Genomic DNA, 6000 nt, shown 5'->3' with positions numbered 1-6000 from the left:
CTCTTGACTGTGGATCAGAAACGTATATAGATTCCTAAAGGCTCGTGATATTCTGTGCCGTTTTGAAACAGTGTTAATAATGTTAATTCTCGTCTCTTAGACCGGATGTAACTATTCCCCAAAATATCGTTGGGTATAACGCTTTCTGACACAGACGGAGCAACATGTGGCAAACTCTTGCCCAAAAGCATGTATGAGGTTCACCATGAAATACTTGAGATACACAAACTGGAAGTAGGGACAAGTAAACATGCAATTTTCGACCATACATTTCAACCTAACCTTCCTCTCAACTCTTGTATCCTTCCGCCTCAAAGTCATGAATATTCACCAAAACCTGGCAGAAAATGTATTTTCAAACCCTTTTCTTCCATTCTACACCAAAAAGTCAATTAAATCGCCATGCAAAAAGGGGAGAAAAGGGGAAAGGGAGAGAAAGACTAGAAATAACTTTGACACGTGTTTCGTGGGTGACGGCGTAGAAATATTTGGTGGTCTGTATCCTTTTAGTTTCGTTAGACAGCAGTCAATTTTATTCAAGGAAGTATGTATCGTTGTTGCTTAAACTGATTAAAAGGAATTTCAATCACATAATATACATCACGAAGGTGTGTGTTTCAGGTAAGAGTATTCCGCCATATATATTGTATACTTATATACTTGTTTATTACTTAATAAATCAGGAACATAGTACTTTAAAAATACAATAACAACCAATATTACTTATGTAAAATTTCCTTCCACAAATCCACGACCAAAATAGATATCATGTCATCGATTAATATATAAAATAGATGTCATGTCATCGATTAACATATAAAATAGATATCATGTCATCGATTAATATATAAAATAGATACACCCCACCTAACTCTGTAACTCTGGTAAACATTTTTACATTGAATGAATTATATTTCTTTTTATGTCATAGTGACACTGAATTTGACATTTGAAATGATATGTTTGTATACTATTGTATGTTATTGATTTATATTAATTCAACAACTATTGACCTCGGTTCTGTCGAGTGAACTTTAAACCTCATGTCTCTACCGACTATCTCTGATACGAGTACCATTATTATTTTAAAATCCGCCTATTGCCCGTACTGTCATAGTTTGGGTCGACACTGACCTAGTTTGTGTCGAGTAGACGTTACGCTCTGTGAATATCATTATTGTCCTCTAACATTAAATAACTTTAGTTATAGCCTGTGTACCGACATCTGTGTATATCAAACTGTCTATTATTATGATATTATGATAAATTGTCGTATATATATTAAACCTGGTTGACATTGCACGTTAACTTTATAGGACAATATTAAATGTTTCAATGAAAGTTCCACAATCAGTGTTACCGTGATCATAAATAATCGTTGATCACTATGTTTCAGAACACAGAACAGTTTGGTTCCACCTAATGATTACACTGCACCAAGACGCAGAGTATGCTAACCAATTAATGAACCATTGTGTAATCTCTTAGAAAATAATAATGTAAATTAATGAAATGAAATGGAGTTTAAGGCCTACTGTTCTGCTCCGAACTGGGCTAATGAAGACGGGCATACGCCTACAGTGTGCTAGGGGGGACATTTTGCCCGGACAGCGGCATTACGACCTACTCTTATATTGAATTCCAACTGTGTGTAAAAAGCCCATAGAGCATACTTTAAGTGTGGAATCGACGCTATACAAATGTTCATATTATTACTATTATTAAGGGATGTTTTTCGTGCACACCAGTGTGTACACGGTACCTAGGCGTTTCGTTCCATCCGAACTATTAGAATTCTGTCTTTGTCAGGCCCTACGTCCTGCAGGACTAACAAGGGGAAACCAAGCCGGAAAATTCAGATGAACTTTCTGGACCAACATCCGGATGAAACCCGCGACCTCCAGACTAGCGAGCCCGCGTCTTAGTCACTTAGCCGCCGTGGCTCCTACACCCATTAATAAACCACTGTGTTATCTTAGATAATAATAATACACATTTGTTGAGCGCTGAATCCATCCAAAAGCATGCTCAAAGAGCAATGAGAAAATAGTTATATACACCTTGAGAGGAAAGTCTAATTCCCGAAATAAGTAGGTGATTATACATGTACTCAACTTCAAGTTTAAAGTTATAACATTCTTAACACTATTGTTCATCCAAATTTATATTTAGTCTAGATGGTTCACAAAACTGATTACAGTTCAGACTGGCATTGACAGCGACATAGCATATACTAAAATTAGCAGAAACATGTCCATATTGAACTGAAATTTTCTATCCAAAAACTACTTCTAAAAATCTTCCAGCTTTTTCACATAGTAATCACATAGTTCTTATTTAAACTATTCATAATTTTCAGATATCACAGTAGAAGAAATCAGGAGAAATATCACTTTCAACTCAGAGCAAAATAACCCAGTTGCAGTCACAAGGGGCGTATAACTCTGTAAGTATTGATTTTCTAGCTTGGACATTAAACAATCATTGATTTATTAACTATTATCACTCCTGTTCTGTTCTTTATTCCTTGAGCTAACTGCTGACCAGATACAATATAGTACAATATACAAAACACACATACATGCGCAAATGTGAAATTATTTACAATATATAGAGGATATTTGTCGTTTTAGAGTGAATAACATATTTTATTTCATCGAGAAGCAAGAAAACTTATTCGTGAAAATATAAACGTTTTCTTGCTTAGAGATGAAATAAAATATGTTATTCACGACAAAACGACAAATGTTCTATTTATTTTATGATTTGACAATCATTTTAGGTAAAAACAACTAGCCAGTGGAATAACACTTTTATTTCACTGATAAAACGCGGTATTCCACTGCTGATCATAAAATAAAAATTTATATACACTTGAATTAATTCTATAATATGGTTTAATATATTTACAACGAATATCTTTATATATTATTTTACTTATTATTACAAAATGGTACTCATTTTCAACATTATCATTATTACAAAATTTACAAAATCTTTTATTTCTAGCATCTATAAATAAGTTATGGGCAGATAAACATATTTTTGTTAATTGGATTAGCATATTTATAGAGACTGGGTTTGGTCAAATAATATTATAAGTTATAAATAGGAGTGAAATGCTGATAAAAGAGACATTTTGGCTTTTGATGAATTACAAATATGTTCTATGAATACTTGTTTACAAATATCTATAATTCTAAACCTATTTGAAACAATCCCTTCCATACATTTGTGATCCATTGACATTTTTATACGTCCACATATAATGTGGACGTATATTGCCATCGCCCTTGACTGTGTGGGTGGGTGGTAGGGGGCCGAATGGTTAGCACGTGCGTGTTGTATCATAAGGTCTGTCATTGAGTCAACTGGCGTGGTTTCGAATCCCCGGTTGTACGTGACAAGGAGTAGGGTCGCCTGTCCAACCTCGTGGGTTTTCTTCGGGTTTTGTACCCTTAGGAACACCCTTATCGTTTTGGATGCATGGCCAAGCCCAAGGGGCAGAGCCACGCCCATTATCTTTTTGTCTGTCGGTGTGTCGCCGACAGACCACAATTCTTAATCGATCGTCTTTAAAAATGTTCATATGAATTCCTTATACCCTAAGGATGATCCCTATTGTTTGTTTTTTTGGTGATTGCCCAACCCCCAGGGGCAGGGCCATACCCATTTTGTCTTTATGGCGCAAGTCCGACCCTCAGTGGCAGAGCCACGCACTTTTCTTGTATTTATTTGTCATCTACAGACCCCATTTCTTAACATATCACCTTGACACTTTGCATACTTATTCCTTCTATCCTAAGAAACAACCCTTTTGTTTGTGGCGAATGCCCAACCCCCAGGGCCAGAGCCACGCCCAATGTGTGTGTGTCCTGTGTTTCGCCTACAGGCCGCAATTCTTAACATATCCTTTTGAAACTTTGCATACCTATTCTTTATACCCTAAGGATGTCCCCTATTTTTTTTGGTGATTGCCCAACCCCCAGGGACAGGGCCATACCCATTTTGTCTTTATGTCTCTGTGTGTTGTCTACAGGCCACGGTTCTTAATGGGTCGTCTTTGAATTTGGGATATCAATTCCTTATAGCCTCAGGACGAAAACTGCATGTCCCGCCCCCCAGGGGCAGAGCCACACCAATTTTTGTATTTATCATTTACAGGCCGCAATTGTGAATGGATCATATTGGAACTTGGCATATGTATACCTTATAGTCTAAAGCCATCAACTATTGATTTTGGTGAATGCCCCGACCCCAGGGGCAGAGCCACGCCCAATTTTTACTTTTAGCCCCCCGAAGGCCACCTTTTTAAATGAATTATGTTGGAACTTGGTATATTTATTCCTTATATCCTACGGATAGCAGCTATTGATGTTGGTTCACGCCCCCCCCTCCACTCCCTCGATTCTTAATAGGTCGTCTTTGAATTTGGAATATCAATTCCTTATAGCCTCAGGACGAAAACTGCATGTCCCGCCCCCCAGGGACAGAGCCACGCCCAATTTTTGTATTTATCATTTACAGACCGCAATTGTGAATGGATCATATTGGAACTTGGCATATGTATACCTTATAGTCTAAAGCCGTCAACTATTGATTTTGGTGAATGCCCCGACCCCAGGGGCAGGGCCACGCCCAATTTTTACTTTTAGCCCCCCGAAGGCCACCTTTTTAAATGAATTATGTTGGAACTTGATATATTTATTCCTTATATCCTACGGATAGCAACTATTGATGTTGGTTCACGCTCCCCCCCCCTCCACTCCCACCCCATGCTCTTTCGGCGGTGCCACACCCACTTTTTGTTTATATTCTGTATGTAAATGATATACAGGTTGCAATTTTTAACAGATTTGGATCCAATTCGGAATGATCCAGCATAGGGCTGTACCTATATATATATTGGTCCATGTCCAACACTCAGGGGTAGAGTTACCCTTAACCCGATAAACGTATTAAAACAAAGTAATATATTATACTTCAAATTACAATATAATTTGTTTACTGCATTGATCTATGCTGGCTGTAATGTGAATCATCAAAATAAAGGAGGACAAACGCCATTAATGTACTATACAAGACACCAAGCTGATATCAGTATCTTAAAACTGATGATTCAACATTCTGATGTAAATCTGACAGATACTAATGGTGATACAGCGTGTAGTTATTGTGTTCAATATCACTTGTTAAATTCTACTAATATATTTAAACTTTATTCTCACGATGTACTGATGTCACCTAACAACGGAGTGGAACTATTTCACCAGATTCTTACTTGTAAGAGGTTGGAGCTGTTCAATTATTACCTTGGATTAAAGTTGATTGTTAATGGTATTACAACCGAAGGAGAAAATATGCTACATCTGTTAGCTAGAGTAAACTACGATTATTCTCTAAAGAAGTTTAACTGGTTGTTTGATAAAAAGCTAGACATAAACCATCGATGTTCTAAAACTAAAACACCTATTATGATAGCCGCCCTGTTATTGAATAGTAAATATTTAGAACTATTCACACGTCATCCTAGACTAGACATCAATGCACAGAATAACCAGGGTCACACGACTCTTCATCTGTGTATCATTGGATTTACTATGGTTAAAGATGGCTTGAATAACAGACAGAAAAATGACGTTGTTGAGGATTACTGTAAACAGATATATATATCCAATATACATGGAGTGTGTTGATATTTTACTGGCTGTTGGTATAAATTTAAATACTCAAGATGGAGGAGGTAAAACTGCTTTAATGATGGCGGCAATGAAAAACGATAGTTTTCTCATAAGGAAATTACTTAATGCTGGTGAACTGGTTAATTATGGTGGAAAATCAGCTTTACATCATGTTGATATTTATGAGAGTGTGTTTGATTTAAGTTTTAAATCACTTGTATCTGCTGGAGATAATATGCTTCTCAATTTACCACGTATTAATGGTAACACACTGATCCAAGCCACCTTGTGTTTTCCACGTTGTTGGGATCCACGTACG

The 6000-nt window shown here is 36.8% G+C and overlaps 1 protein-coding gene across 3 annotated transcripts in view; it reads left to right on the top strand.

The window, feature by feature from the left end:
- The first annotated feature begins 509 nt into the window (after window positions 1-509).
- The window catches only part of LOC126812214 (serine/threonine-protein phosphatase 6 regulatory ankyrin repeat subunit A), a 62548-nt gene continuing 57057 nt past the window's right edge, over window positions 510-6000 (top strand). For all 3 annotated transcript variants that reach the window (XR_007675866.2, XM_056098717.1, XM_050538475.2), the window contains exons 1-2: window positions 510-621; window positions 2360-2446. The gene's annotated coding sequence lies outside the window, so the exon portion shown is untranslated. The remainder of the gene's footprint in view (window positions 622-2359; window positions 2447-6000) is intronic.

The sequence above is a fragment of the Patella vulgata genome, chromosome 2 (assembly GCF_932274485.2).
Source record: "Patella vulgata chromosome 2, xgPatVulg1.2, whole genome shotgun sequence".
Lineage (NCBI taxonomy): Eukaryota > Metazoa > Mollusca > Gastropoda > Patellidae > Patella > Patella vulgata.
The sequence above is the reverse complement of the archived record's forward strand: the minus strand, read 5'-3'. Positions and strand labels throughout refer to the sequence as shown.